We start from the raw sequence: 17100 nt of genomic DNA on the forward strand, positions 1-17100 counted from the left end.
GCCCTGGTGCAGGACCCACCAGGGGAAACCAACTGGGTTCCTGAATTGGGTGGGGGGGGGACTTGGAGAACTTTTATGTCTAGCTAGAGGATTGTAAATGCACCAATCAGCACTCTCTGTGTCTAGTTCAAGGTTTGTAAACACACCAATCAGCACTCTGTGTCTAGCTCAAGGTTTATAAATGCACCAATCAGTGCTCTGTGTCTAGCTAATCTAGTGGGGACTTGGAGAACTTTTATGTCTAGCTAGATGATTGTAAATGCACCAATCAGCACTCTGTGTCTAGCTCAGGGATTGTAAATGCACCAGTCAGCACCCTGTCAAAATGGACCAATCAGCTCTCTGTAAAATGGACAAATCCACTCTCTGTAAAATGGACCAAACAGTAGGATGTGGGAGGGATCAGATAAGGGAATAAAAGCTGGCTGCCTGAGCCAGCAGCAAGCTGCGAGTCCCCTTCTCCACTGTGGAAGCTTTGTTCTTTTGGTCTTTACAATAAATCTTGCTGCCACTCACTCTTTGGGTCCACACCACCTTTATGAGCTGTAACAGTCATGGCGAAGGTCTGCAGCTTCACTGTCAGCGAGACCACGAACCCACCAGAAGGAAGAAGCTCCAGACATATCTGAATATCTGAAGGAACAAACTCCAGACATACCATCTTTAAGAACTGTTAACACTCACCGCGGGTATCCGCGGCTTCATTCTTGAAGTCAGCAAGACCAAGAACCCATCAATTCCAGACACAATCAGACTTCTTGACAGGAGCTTTGAAGGCAATAAGACAACAGAGCATCAGCATCAAAATGAAGAGGAAAAATTGTTTTCAACTTAGAATTCGATATTATTAAGGTAAACGGTAGATTTAAGACATTTTCAGGCACACAAGTTGTCAAAAATGTACACTTCCCATCATAACCCTTTCCCAGAAAGCTCCTGGAGCATATACTCCACTACAACTGAGTGAATACAGTAATAAAAAGAAATATGGAATTCAGGTATTAGGGTGTCAGACTCAACAGGTAGTTGAAGGTAAATGCTGCTAAAGGGAAATCCCAAAATGACTGCTATGTCGCCAGAGTATGAATGTGTACAGAATCTTCATTCTTCCATAGTAGAAAGTGAACAGATGATGCCAACAATTGAAAAATTAGAATACAGCAGTATTAAGAAGCAGAGAATTGAAAGTGGTTGTGTCTGAGAAATGGAAAATAGGGATAGTGAAGGAGAGCCTGTGTTTGCATAAAAAACCTCTGAGTAACTATTTGATTATTTATGAGTATATCCAACTATGGAGGAAGAAAAACAACACCCAGGTGTAGCAATACCACGAAGAAAGTGTTGATGGTGAGTATATGCTCCATCTAAATATATATTCGAAACCAAACAACTGTAGTAACATTTATTACAGACCAGAACAAAGTGTTACAAATGTTCACAATGTAATAAGAATAACATTGCTAACAAACTACTGAGAAGTGTAGGAGGAAAATGAAAAGTACAAATACATGATTTTCTTGTCTTTCATAGTAGGATATAAATGATATAATATCTAAAGTTAAAACATAGCATTTTAAAAAAATAACTCTAACTTTTCTTATGTTTTCCAAAGTCTTCCTATCTGTGCATTCATGTCTGTGTATGAATATCCATTCTTTTACCTGTGTATAGTAAAAAAGATGTCTGCAATACAGTGTTTGACAAATGTTAACAATGCTGATTTCTGTAATCTGTGGATCCTGGTGCCATTTTAAAGGGAGATAATTCACTGTTTCAAATTTTTTTATCTTTTGTAGAGATTGAAATAAAGATTACAATAAAATGAAATAAATAAAATGTATTATTTACCAACCTATTGCCAGAAAATGAACCAGGAGACTATTAGTTATTCCAAAGATTAACAACACTCCAAACACAAGAAGGGCAATCATCCATAGTGACACAGATGTACGGGAAGCCATGACTGGTCCGCAAGTAAAGGATGATATGAATCTGAAGGCTCTACTAGAAAAACCCACAGTCATTTTAAATCTGTATTTCTTGTCTCCTGCTTGCCCCTAGAAACTCTATAATTCAGATACAATAGTAACAAAAGACATTTTTAAAAGGAGGAAGAAAGGGAGAGTGGGAGGGAGGAAGAGTGAGAGCAAGAGACAAAAATTTTTTTAAAAATCAGTTTCCGTTAAAGTTTTTGATTGAACCTCTCTAAATCTGTTATGAGATTACATTTAGGAGTACAGTGGTTGGTTACAAGTTATCTATACTTGGCACCTTGCTCCCTCCCATGATCAAGGATTAGAAACAGAGTATCAGTAAGTGAAGATCTTGTCAGGTCAGAGGGGTAGGGAAGGGAAGGGAAATGTCCTAGAAGTTCTTTATGTCTAAGCCCATATTAATCTTTTAAAGTATGATCATGATCCTATATTATTTATTATGTCTTTATTTTATACAAAGAACATGCACAAATATGAAGTGCTATACTGTGTTAGAGAACTGTCCACCTATCTTATTAGCTTATTTATTACTCTCTTTCAAAGAACTCTTTCGTAGAAAAGCATGTCGTGGTGAATCTATCAGGTATTTTCACTATGTCTTGTTTAGGCAAAAATTGGTATTGAGAGCCTCAATCTAAGTTGAAATAAGGATCTGTGGGAGTTTTCTAGACAAAATGGCATAGGAAGACATCTAGGAAGAGGGAACAACATGCAATGCTTAAAGAAAGACCAGCAATTCCATTTCGTTATGGCAAACTGTGAGTCATGAATCATTCAAAGATGACATTGGAGAGTATGATGGCTAATTTTATGTGTTACCTTTGGCTAGGCTGTGGTGCTGAGCTGTTTGGTCAAACACTACTTTAGATGTTGCTGTGAAGGTATTCCATTGCTGTAATAACATTTATAATCAATTGACTTTAAGTAAAGGAGGTTACCTTTGATAATATGGGTGAATCTCATCCAATCAGTTGAAGACCTTAAGAGCAAAAATGAAGGTTTCCAGGAGAAGAAAAAATTCTGCCTTGAGATGATAACATAAAAATCCTTCCTGAGTTCCAGCCTGGCAGCCTGTTCTATGGATTTCAGACTTTCAAATCACACAGTTGTATGAACCAATTCCTTAAAATAAACCTGTGTGTGTATGTTTGTATATATGTGTGTTTCTATATCTGTATCTTCTATTGGTTCTGTTTTCCTAGAAAACTCTGCCTGACACGAACAGAGAAGTAGGAGCAAGAATTACCCTTGATACTACACAAGGGTGTTAAGATTTTGACTTCTGTATTGAGACTCTTTCAAGTGCAATTGGAGAGTGGCCTTAATCAGAATCACCCAAGGTGATTAAACTGCAGATTGTGGAATCTTATTCCAGATCAAGTGAAATAGAATTCCTAGTAGGGCCTGGAAATGTGCACTTTAATAATCCTGGTGATGCAGATTCTCACTACACTATGCACTATCTTTATGGTAAAATATAGAAAGACTTTAATCTACGAAGGCATGTTGTCAGCTTTTTTTCAGATATATTTTCAGATTAAAAGTAGCATCTGAGTGCACTGTGTATGATACATTGGATCATAGAAAAAATAAATTGGGTTGATGCTTTCAGGAATATAAGATCTTTTTTGAAATCCATCCTCTACTGATGTTTTATCATTTTTCTAGAAAATGATTTCATATCAGTTTTCTCCTCAAACTTCCAGCACCATCTGACTCATCCTCATGCCTAGTTGATAACTGTAGTATTCCACTGAGAAAATGGAAGACATCACTAAAGAATTTTTACAATTCCATCATCATATTTCTGAACTTCTCTTCATCTGTGCCCCAAACTCTCTTTTCTTTAAGTTTCTATAAATAAACTGCATGTGTCCCTGTGTTAGGCCAACCCCTCCACTATCTCTTCTCACTCTCCAACAAATAACCTATGTTCTAGACATTTCAAACCATTTACAGCTCTATGGACACATAAGACTCTTGTCTCTATGCCCTTGCACTCTGTTCTTTCACCTAAAATGTTCACCTCAAGTCTACCCTGTGAGCTTGCACTCAAACTTTATCACTCAACTCTGTCATATCCTTTTCATTGTCATCTTCTGTGGTCAACCATATTATGTCCTACATTCATAGTATTTTTTTGTGTTTACATTTCAGTCTTTTTACCGTTAGTTTTAAGCATGTTGTGATCTGGGACCATATCATTATTTGTTATTTTTTGTATCCAGGATATTGCACAGTGCCTAGCATTAAAGGTTGAATAAGTGAATGAATAAAGGCAAGGGAGATCAAGGGCAACTACATTTTGGAGGAAAGATCAGAGCGACCCAAGTTATGCAAAGCCTTCAGAGCTAGTCAAAAGAGTTTCGACTTTATCTTGTGGAATAACTAACACGAGGGCTTGTAGTGCTCAGGAAGATGAAACTGCAGGTAATATGCGTGATAATAGTGGAAAGGAGGAAGAAAGTAAAAGAAAATCAACAAAGAAAGCTATTCTATTCCATGGGACTGGAGTGATGGGATTCTGCGTGATGATAATTAGAAAGAAAGTAGGAATTCAAAAAAGTTTACAGGAGTAAAATATATGCAAGAACTTGGTAATTAGTTTACTATATGGATAATGGATAAGGATATGTTAATGAACAAATTTCCCTCAAGAGGAAGGGGAGAATGAAATGAAATCTAGAAGAGATAATTTGGGGAGAAAAAATTGTAAATTTTTCATATTTTGAGTTTGAGGAGCATTGAAATTTTCAGGAAACAATTGGAGATGTCAGACTCTTAGTTAAATGAGGACTGACACTTGGAAGTATAAATTTAGAAGTTATCTAAAAACAAGAGAGAATCAAGGCTGTGAAACTGTATCAGTGTGTCAGATGGCTTATTATATTAAAAATTAGACAAAATTAGTATTTCTTTTTCCAAGGCAAACATTTGTTTTCATTCCAATGATGGCTAATTATCTCAAATTTTTTATACCCTCCCTAAATGTCACAGTCTTATTCTTTACTATCTCTCAAAAGCCTTTAAATAATGAGCATTTTTTTTCCTCATTGTCAAATTTAAAATATTGCTGATCTTTTAATGATGTGTCAACACTTAGTTCATCTCATAAGCATTCAGCTCCACCAAAACTACCTTACTCACTGGTTGGTTCTCTAATCACTTTTCTGTCTCCTGTGAACTCTTACTAATTACTTTTTTTCCTTAATCATTGTTTAATTGAGGATACATTTGTACATTTCTTATTTTGGCTTATTTTATTGTTAAGTTTTTAATTCAGAACAGGTCTTTGCATATATTTTGGGCAAATCTTTTGTTTTATGTCTACAGTTTGTTTTCAGAAGTTGTATTCTATGAGAACAAAAAAACCTAAATTTATTAAATTGTAATCAAATAAGATGTTTTAGAATTCACCCAGACACTGTGGATTAAAGGTGAAAAACTGAAATGACGTCCTAATTTTCAACTTTATGTCATTAGAATTGCTATAGGATTTAATATTTTCATTCCTTATTCCCTTTTCCATATTGATTATCTCTTGTCACAACACAAATGATTCTCTGGGTTGTAGCTACCTTTAATTTGTAACCTAAAGACTTCATGACAGTGACTAGATTAAATAGCTGCCTAAAAATGGCAGAGACTTCTCAAGCAGCAAGAATATCAGCTATTAACCAATTTCTGGTAGTCCATACAACAAATTCTTCTGGAAAATCACATAAGGAATTACTCGGAGGGGACACAGAATATAAATTATATTTTGCCATAAAAAAAAAAACTCCTGGATGTAAACTTCTCAATACTTCTTTGCAAAAATCTAAAACATTGCCTTCTTCTGAGATGTTCCTCATTCTATTTAATAGGACTAACTCTAAGAAAAAATTTGAAATTGATAAAATGTGGTTTTGAATTCTTTATTTCCACTTCCGGTATTTTTTTTTTCTTTCTCTTAACTATTCATCAGACACCCACATGCAAGCACAAAGTTCACTAAGATCTTCTCAAATGTACATGCAAGTAAACTATATTTCTAAATCCCTCCATGTTCTGCTGTGTAATCAGATTAATGCCTCATTATGAGAAGCTAATCCCTGAATTAAAGCTTGAACCTTTCCCAGGTAACAAGGACTTATTCGAAAGAATGGCTTTATCTTTTGAAATCTTTTAGGTTAGAACTTCTCACGAGTGTCAACACGATGAAAGAAAATGAGGAGGTGCCTTAAAGGAAACAATATCCACTCAGCATAAAGGTGATGACTCCCTGGCAGGCAAAACAAAACAAAACAATCATGCTGTTTCTTTTCCACTTTTAAATGTGTTTGATCACTCTTTTATTGATAGATCAGAAGTGTTGGTAATAAGAAAACATCAGGGTTATGAATAAAATAGTATCCTTAATAAAAAAGAAATAGTCACACAACAAAAACCTTTTTACTTTAGTTCAAGAAAAATTCTTAGTATATTCTATCACAATGAATGTTCCCTGTCAAATCACATTTTCATATGAATACTGATATTGTGAACATATATATATAAACACATACACACATATCTTAAAGGGTTCAAATATTGACTTAAAATACACATTTTAGAAAATTATTTGTGTAAGGTATGTACTTATATTTCACAGTTATCCAAACATTAAGTGTTATAAGTTAAATTCAGTTAATTTTGCTATATTTTATGTATGTAGATGAAAATTCCTTGTGAGCTGAAAGTATGTTCTTAAAATTTTGCCATTAATGATCACTGTTCACTTATTGTGATAATTATCTAGTTAGATACTTTAAAAATAGATGCATGTGTAAATACATAATTGTACGATTCTGGTTCATGAATATTTAACAAGTAAAATATGTGCATTTACATATGTTTCAACAGAGAGTACTTATGAAGCAATGATACTGTGAGATTCAATATATTATTCATGAAAGCCTTTAGAAAGCAAAAGTTATTAAACAAATACAAGGAAATCCTAATCCTCATCACTATCAATAACAATTTATCATTTGTTTTATAAGAAAAGAAAATGTTCCCTCTGCTACCTGCTCTCTACAATAGTGACACATTCATATTATTTTTCATTCACAGGAGGTTTAGCTGCACATCACTTTTCTAAAGCACTCTTCAAATCATTACAAAAAAACTATAAATTGCAAACACAAGTATGATAGGGTTGTCTCCATGCAGGAAACCAAAAATGCTGTGGAAAAACTACAAGTTTCTTACCCAAACTCAGCTATTTTACCGCAATCTTTGGATGGGGGTCATATTGGGGAGATAGTGTTAATTCTATTGATGTCAGAATTTTAAGCAAGCAAATCTCCACTTACCTATACATAATGTGCTGATATAATGGCTGTTCAAGTAAATAAAGAAAACTTCTGCGCTTCTTTTGTCGTGATCTATCCCAGCCCGCGGGACAGTCAGTGTAGGCCCTGGAGGAGGGGGTGGGAATTTGGGGAACAAGAGACACGAGAAACGGAGACAAGATAGTGCTCTGATCAAGTCTCCTTTAATGGCGGTAATGCAATGCCTTATATACATTTGGAGGGGAAGGGGTTGGGCTAAGGCGGAAATGACCTCATTGCGGAGGGCGCGGTCAGATAGGTTTCGGTTTCTCCGGTCGGACGTCATGTTGCGCCTGCGCTGTCAGGTAGTAATTTTCGCGGGCGCGGGAAAAATGAATGAAGAAGAAACAGGAAGAGCGCCATCTTTTAATGGCGGTATTAATACAGGGAAGAAGGTAAATCTAGGGAGAAGGTATGGGGTGGAAATGAATATAGCTCAGGCGTTTAATCCTTAATTATTATTCGCTATGGCCGGGGCATGCAGCTCCGGACAGTGATCAGTTCTTCTCTGGTAAATGTGCTAACCACAATGACAGTTGAGATTTTGAGGGCTGGGTAAAACAGCAAAAAACAAATAAAAGGAAACTTGTTTAACAAGTGTGATGACAGCTACGGATCTGTGATTTAAAGGAAGAAATGTAAATCCCCTTTGAGTTGGATATTTAGAAAAAAAAAAATAGATATTACTCGGATTGGTCTTCTGAGAGGTCCACCCTCAAAATACCACCACAGATTGGTGAGTCTGTGTTCTGACTCAAGTTCCATCCATCCTTTCATGGCATAGAGCTCCTCCCCAGAAAAACCAACTATCTAACAGAGATGTCTTTGACAAATAACTTAAATGCAAATTGTCTTTATTTGATACAATTATTCTGCCACAGCGTTACTCATTTGAAACATGCTTAATCCAAAAATTCTCAATGAGGCTCAGCATATACTTTTGCAGAAACTGATTTACAGAGGGAGGGAGGTTTTAGAGTAAGAAATAGTTCTGGTTTAGAAATTCTTTATAGGAAATGGAATTATTTAGTCAAGAGCTGTTTTACTAAGTGAATATGGTAATTCAATATAATACCACGAAAAAGAAAAGAAACACTAAATAAAATTGCACATTTTTAATGGGTGCTAATAAATGTATTTAAATTCATGTACATGTTTATAAAGACATAAATAAATATCCAAAAATATCTGGAAGGATTCACAAAATAAGAATTACCTCAGAGAAGGAAAGAGACCAGAATTGGAAATGATGATTGGAAAAATATTAGCCTGATCTATAATGGGTTCATTTTCTTCACAAACATAATGTATTCATATATTTCATATGTAATTAAAAAACAATTAGAATACTTATTGAATTGAAATAAAAGCATATCTTGTATATGGATCTGAGTAGGGAAAAAAGATAGAATTAGCAATAAAATTTAGCTTTTGGGGATGTCAGGACAAAATTAATATAAACTAAAAATGAACTGTATTTGTTGACTTCGTGAAACTTTCCAGACTGAGATGGTGCCTTAAAGCAATAGGCACAATCTATGAGAATACAGTGGATAAAAAGTCTCACAAAAAGTGTGAACTAGTTTTTAAAGCATAGTAAGAATGTATCAAGAAAAAAAATGTCAGAGAAGGGCTTCCCAGACTTGGAGTACACCACTTGGAAAGACACATAACAGCATGTTCTATAAATCCCAACTAATTGAGGGGTTGAAACATAGGCAACATGCAAGGACATGATGGGACATGAAAAAGAAGCATGTAGCAGCCAGATCCTGATAGTGCATCTCATTTTTGTTCAGCTGGACACCATGACTACCTCCATGAAGCTAGCCACCAGTCCAGGACCACAGAGATGAGAAAGAGCTCTTGAGGGGCTCACAGTCTAGTAGGAGATTCAGATGCGTAATTTTTACATCTGTGGAAAGTGTAGTGACAGGTGTAAGCCTGGGGCAACCTGAAGCCACCATCCTGGGGATGTAAGGAAAGGCTGCCTGGTGGGAGTTACACCTGAACTGTGTTTTAAATAATGAATAGGAAGAGTAAGTCAAGCTTTTTATGGATTTGCAAGTCATAATAAAGAATATGGGTTTTATTTTCTAAGCGCGGTAAGACAGGGAGGTAAGGGGAGGAATAGGATTTTAAGCAGGAGATAGAAGTGCTGCCAGACTAATTCTCCATGATCATTAAGATGATTGTTCTTGAAGAATGCCATTATAGTACATTAAAGATAGGTAGGAGGACTAACGATTCAGATGGCATGCCACATTTTCTTTTTTAAAAAAATGCCAGATTAATTTACAACATAGCACCTCTCTGGCTCTTAAGTACCTTCTCTGATGATGGCTTGGTTTGATTTTTTAAAATCTTCTCTTTTTTAATCAAATGCCTGGGAAAGGTAATGTGGGAATGCTCTCTCATTACTCTGGTTAGTGATTTCTGTCTCATTGAATGTTGTCTTTAGCAGATGAGATAAATCTGACTTAAAGAGCATAAATCTAAATTTATAAAACCTGAGGTGGTTATTTAATGGATTCTTGTATAACATGTATTCCTATATTTAGTGAAAATAAAGTTTTGTTTTTACAACCATGAGGGTCTATTGTGACAAATTTTAAATGAAGATAATTAATTTTTAAGGCAACAACACAAGAAAGTATAATATATTGGTCAAGTGCAGTGGCTCACTCACGCCTGTAATCCCAGCACTTTGGGAAGCCAAGGCAGGTGGATCACCTGCGGTCAGGCGTTCAAGACCAGCCTGGCCATCATAGTGAACCCCGTCTCTACTAAAAATATAAAATTAGCCGAGCATGTTGGCGCACACCTGTAATCCCAGCTACTCAAGAGGCTGAGACAGGAAAATCACTTGAACCTGGGAGGTGGAGGTTGCAATGAGCTGAGATTAAACCATTGCACTCCAGCCTGGTCAAGAAAAGCAAAACTCCATCTCAAAAAATAAAATAAAGTAAAATAAAATAATTTTTAAAAATAAAGTGTAATATAATTATTTAATTTTCACAATAAAGTATAATAATTATGCAGGACAACAACATATTCTAATATAATTGGGGTTATTTTGAAACCCATTAATCACTATAAACTGTAAGTCTGAAATGCCCTTAACACATATCATCATGAAATGTTTCAAAAACAGATTCTTCTGAAACTTTCTCTTGCATTGAAATTATGAAAAATAAAAACCAGTAAGAGACTTTACTTACCATCATCAGTGGCAGGCAATACTTAGGGCATTTAACAACATATCTGGCACAGTGGCCAAAAGCTCGTTTGTAATGTTATCAAACAGAAATTGTGCCCCAGTTGCATCATCTAGTGAAAATTTCTTTCAAAAACATAAATGAGAAATAATTACATTCAGTGGTGTGGGGTTAGTGTCTAACAACAAGGTCTTGATACCGGTGGGAGGGAGCTAATTAAAAACATTTGCCAATTTCCACAGTATAAATACACCATGGCCAATTTCAAGCTATATACATGACATCACTATGGATTTAGGCAAGGATGAGCAGTAGCATTCTATTATATATCGCCAGCATATAGATAAAACATATGCAAATAATCTCAAGACCATGAATACTAACAAAATTTAAAATAATGAAGACATCATGCATTTTGAGTATTTACTACCTTTAATTTTTAACTATTGCTGTTTCACTACTAGCTTATATGATTCTTGAAGTTTTAACACTCAGTTCTTGTACATTGCTGCAAGCCAGATTCAGCACATCATTGCTTCATTTTAACTATTAAAATTTACAAATACTTCACAAGTTTGAATTTTTGAAAGGACTTATAAAACTCCGCACAGAGTACTCACATAAAGCTTTTATATACAAGTATATGGCCGGGCGCGGTGGCTCAAGCCTGTAATCCCAGCACTTTGGGAGGCCGAGACGGGCAGATCACGAAGACAGGAGATCGAGACCATCCTGACTAACACGGTGAAACCCCGTCTCTACTAAAAAATACAAAAAGCTAGCCGGGCGAGATGGCGGGCGCCTGTAGTCCCAGCTACTCGGGAGGCTGAGGCAGGAGAATGGTGTAAACCCGGGAGGCGGAGCTTGCAGTGAGCTGAGATCTGGCCACTGCACTCCAGCCTGGGCGACAGAGTGAGACTCCGTCTCAAAAAAATAAAAAAAAAGTATATGATAATTATACACTGTACACATGTATCAAAATAGCACATGTACTCCCAAAATATGTAGAAACTATTATATATCAATTAAAAATGTAAAAATAAATAAAGAATGCAAAGCAGCAAGAGAGAGAGTGTAGGCAAGTATTAGGGGAGCCAAGAGATATACAGGTGCAAATGCCCTATGGTCCCTACTCACACATACACACATTTTGTCTCCAGATTGAACCACCAAAATCAATGTGATGAATCTTAACTTCATGAACACTCAAGGCAGAAGTTCTCAGCAGGATCTTGGGTCTGCAAAACAAAATGGCCCAGAGGTTGCTAGGAGAGCTTCAGACTTTAAACCTCACTTAAATCTCACTGGACTTACTCTGGCCAAGAGTCAAAGCTAAGCAACTTTTTTCCCAAAGAAAAGTATTCCCAAAGAAAAGGATAGAGTTTTCCCAGTCCAGCTGTATATTAAGTCTATCTTATACAAAATCCAATAATGAAATTAACAAAAAATAATGCCTCAAATATATGTTACCCAAGATGATTTCAGGTTCATGCTTTTGAAATGTAGAAGACTGAGAAAAGATGAGCAATTCTATTTTGACATACTAATAAAAACTGCCTATTAGATTTTCAAGAGGAAATTTTTAGAGATATGCCACTGAAGGTTCAGGGGGATGGCAAAACAGTGATTTCTAAAGCTACAATTAAAACACTTGGAAGTGGAAGCATAGAGTTGGCATTGAAAGCCATTGAACAGGCATGTGTGGTGGCTCAGGCCTCTAATCCCAGCACTTTGGGAGGCCAGTGGGTGGATCACCTGAGGTCAGGAGTTCAAGACCACCCTGGCCAACATAATAAAATCCTGTCTCTACAAAAAAATACAAAAAATTAGCCAGGCATGGTGGTGGGCACCTGTAATCCCAGCTACTCAGGAGGCTGAGGCATGAGAATCACTTGAACCCAGGAGACAGAGATTGCAATGAGCCAAGATCATACCATTGCACTCCAGCCTGGGCGACAAGAGTGAAACTCTGTCTAAAAAGAAAGCCATTGAACTGGATAAGATCACCTAGGGTATGAGTGTAAGTAGAGAAGAGGAGAGATACGAGCCTGAGCTCCGGGACAGTCCAACATCTAAAGTTGGGGAAGATGTGGAAGATCCAGCAGAAAAACTGAGAAGAAATTGCTAATGACATAGAAAGATTGCCATAAAATATGTCTTTTTTTCCTAGAAGCCAGATAAAGAAAGTGTTTCCATAAAAAATGATCAACAATGCTAAATATTACTGATAGATTAATTAAAGGAAGAATTGAGAATTGAGCATTGGAGTTGCAACACGAAACTCATTGGTGACCATGACTAATGCAGTTTTGGAGGAACATCTGAGTCAATATTTGGAGTGAGTTTGAGAGGGAATGAATGGAAAGGAAAAAAAGACAGCACTTTGAACTAGTTTCACAAAGAAATATAACAGGTGAAGATGTAGGATTAAAAAATAAGTATGTTTTTATCTGGAAGATATTGCAAAGGTTACTGTGTCTATGGAAATGATCCAGTATAGAAGGTAAAATTGATGACATAAACAGGGATGGGGAACAGTTACAGAAATAAAATCTTTGAGAAGGTGAGTACAGATGGGTTCTTAGCACAAGGGCGGAGTTTGGCCTTAGAGTGGTGTACAAACAGTTAATCCACTGTAACAAAAAGGAGGATAGGCAGCAAAAACACCTAATGCCTATCTTGCATTTGCTATGTGTTCTAAGTACATTACTTTTAACTCCTTGAATACCCCCAAACAACACCATAAAGCAGATATCATTCTTATCCCCATATCACATCAAAGAAACTGAGACATAGTGATTTCAAATAATTTGCCCAAAGTCACCCATCTTGTACATGGCAAAGCCAGCATTTGCACAAAGGCTGTTTAGTTCAAGTTCAGTTCCCTATACTGCCCTTTGAGAAGCAAATAGATTTGCAGATTTTTATGGTAAGTGCCAGTAGAAACTCTCATCTTGTTCCTCTTGTTTTCTTGGTGAAATAACGAGCATGATCATCTGGTGAGTGTAAGGAGGAGAAAAAGACAGTGTTGGAGTTAAGGGTAGGAGAGAAGTGAATGAGTTATTTAGGAGAATAAGAGGGCGTTTTGGTTAAGGAAGTGCAAAAGGATTTTCAGAGAGCATTAAGGATCTAGCTGAGGTTTATGACTATGATTTTAAAGAGTAGTCAGCATGATGTGTGTTTTTCTCCAGCTAAAATCAACAACTATGGTACATGCACTAAAAAGTTGAAGAGTTGGATTAAACCGTGTTTGTGTTTTTGCCAAGCTAGATAGTGAATGGGGAGATAGGGGCAGGGACAGTGAATGTAGATGTCATGACTGATCACAGTATTTAAGTCATGACAAATGGTAAATGACAAGCTCAATGAGGAGAACATGAAGATATTTGCGGGTATGCCAAAAAATAAAAATAAAAATTCTAGTCAATGGAGAAAAGCTTCTAGCAGGCTTTGAGCCATTAGACCAATATCTAAGACCAACCTTTTTTTTTTTTTTTTTTTTTTTTTTTGAGACGAAGTCTCGTTCTGTCTCCCAGGCTGGAGTGCAATGGCATGATCTCGGCTCACTGCAAGCTCCACCTCCGGGATTCACGCCATTCTCCTGCCTCAGTCTCCCAAGTAGCTGGGACTACAGGCGCCCGCCACCACACCCGGCTAATTTTTTGTATTTTTTAGTAGAGACGGAATTTCACTGTGTTAGGCAGGATGGTCTTGATCTCCTGACCTCTGATCCGCCCGCCTGGGCCTCACAAAGTGCTGGGATTACAGACGTGAGCCACTGCACCCTGCCTCTAAGACCAAATTTTTTTAAATAAACTTAAAAACATTTTTAGATACTTGTTATCACTTTGTCTCTTCTGATTTATTTTTCAGTGAAAGTATTCCTTGAATGCATTAATAGAAAAGTCTGTGTTGCATAACAAAATACTGCCTTATGAGTTAAAAAAGAGTTCTCATCCACTGATAAGTTGGAGGTGTTTCTACAGTAGACACAATCCTTGAACAAGGAAGTCACTTTCAAAAATTCCTTATTAAAGCCAAAACTAGTTGGTTAATTGGAGGCTTTGCAAGAAGGAGGGAACAACCTTGTCAACTTTGTGCTCTCATATATGGCATTAATTTTTTTTAATCTTTAAAAAAATGCCATTTTAATTAGCACTACATTCACAAAAAGATCTTGGCTTATGCTTCATAGCCAAGATATCCGTATCTTATATCACAAAGAGTTTCATATTTCAAACACATAAATTTTTATGTTTCTCAAGAACATATGGACATTTACTAATAGTTGTGGTCCCGCTAGTCAGTAATGGTATGCTCTTTGTCAAATTCTTGCTCAGTGGATTCCTTCAAAATGGACTTCAACTTCCCCTACTTAAAAACAGGAAGAAAGAATTAAATTAGACCAAGTTGTTTTTTGCTTTATTTTGTTTTGTTTTTTTCTGCTTAGCTGGGGGATGAGGGGAGCATAAGATACCTCCTTAATCATTCATCTCTGGTTTCTTTTCCATACCACTTATGAGTTGTAAAAGCATTTTAAGAAAATCTTTTACTTTTTAATAAAATGGTGACTAATTTTGTAATGCAAATAATGACACTTTTGTCAATTTAGCATTTTAATTTTCATGCATTGTGATTAGTGTTGTTGGTTTTATTTCTCAAGGCAGACCTCTAATTCTTTGCTTGTGTGAACTTCTCAATGTGCTGTTAACATCAGAAGGCCAGGAGGGTGCAGTCTATTACTACCAGAAAGAAAGAAAAAACACTTACTTTTAGCTGATCCATCACACATAGAGTCCATATGAATGTAAAGATTCTAAGTTCTTAAGACTGAAGTAAAGGCTGCTATTGCACCCCATAAAGAATCCACCTTTCGCTGAATAATAACTGCTTTACCTTATATAATTTGCGCCACTTGCTCCTTACCTACACCAAGCCTAGAGATTGGCCACTCATGCTATCATTTCCCTGCTTGTTCAACCAGAGAGCCTCAATCTTGAGAAATCTTCACTCTTCATTTCTTTCTCATGGACCCCTTAGTCTCACAACTTCTCTTCCTCCACCAATCTCCCACCCTCCTTCAAATTCCCGTCTACCCTTTCCTTCCAATCACTTTCCTCTTTCTTCCATATTGGGGTTATTACTCATTCAGTTCCATTTGTTTTCCCTCTGGAAGAAGCAAGGGACAGACTGTGATTCAACTCATAATGTTGGGGATAAATTAAATGTTTGTAACGTCTGACCTCTGAATTAACTATCCTCAAGACAAGGAAATCATTACACAGCCTGCAATACCTTTGGCCTCTTAGTAATACTAAAGTTTGTTCTACTTTGAGTTGCACTATAAAAGGACGTCTTCTGTTATCTTACCAAGGTATATTCCTAGCCCAAGGAAAACGGTGAATATGTGTTCATTTCTTACTAGGACAGCTGCAGTAGCTTTCTAAACTGTCTGCCTGTATCTCATTCTGTGCTCTTCACCCCCACTCCAGCCAATTGTCTTCATCAAAGTTAAGTAATCTTTTCAAAGTATGTATTAGATTATCTCACTCCCTTTGCTCAGAAAACTCCTGGGCGTCCCATTGCAGTTAGAATGAAAATCCAAGGTCTTTACCATGGCTTACCAAGTGGTACTTGACTTGGCCCCCAGCTACCTCTTCCATCTTCTTTCCTACCGTCTCTCATTTATCCACGGGGTTTCAATCACATTGGCCTTCTTTCTGCCCCACATATCCATCTCACTTTTCTCTCTCTCTCTGGATCTTATACTTGTTCCCTTTGGATATCTTTTCTTTCATATGTTTTCTATGTTTTGGCTTTTCATTCTTTTTTTTTTTTTTTTTTTTTTTTTGAGATGGAGTCTCGCTCTGTCACCCAGGCTAGAGTGCAGTGGTGTGATCTCGGCTCACTGCAACCTCCACCTCCCAGGTTCAAGGGATTCTCCTGCCTCAGCCTCCCAAGTAGCTCAAACTACAGGCACGTGCCACCACGCCCGGCTAATTTTTTATTTTTAGTAGAGACGGGGTTTCACCATCTTGGCCAGGCTGGTCTCAAACTCCTGACCTTGTGATCCACCCGCCTTGGCCTCCCAAAGTGCTGGGATTACAGGCTTGAGCCACCGCGCCCGGCTTGGCTTTTCATTCTTTAGGTACAGCTCAAATGGCTGCCCCCTCAGAGATGTCATTCAGACTTCCCAATCTAAAGTATAGCTTATCTGCTCCATCATTTTCTATCACATTACTTTTTATTTCCTTTATAACATTTATCATAATGTAAAATTATCTTATTTATGTGTTTAGTGCCTATCTTTATTCCCTAAATGTGGTATCCTTGAAGGAAGACATTGTATCTATACCTGACATTTCCTGAAACACATTAGGGACTCAATAAATGTGTGTGGCTGGCCCGAAACAGAAGTGAGGAGAGAAAGAAACCATCTTGTTACAGTTGGTTATAGATTTGCTTGATGTCAATATGCATGTCATTTGAGCCATATTTTATAATAAAGAATAAAATAGTAACTCTACAAACAAC

This window comes from Macaca nemestrina, chromosome 3 (assembly GCF_043159975.1).
Source record: "Macaca nemestrina isolate mMacNem1 chromosome 3, mMacNem.hap1, whole genome shotgun sequence".
NCBI lineage: Eukaryota > Metazoa > Chordata > Mammalia > Primates > Cercopithecidae > Macaca > Macaca nemestrina.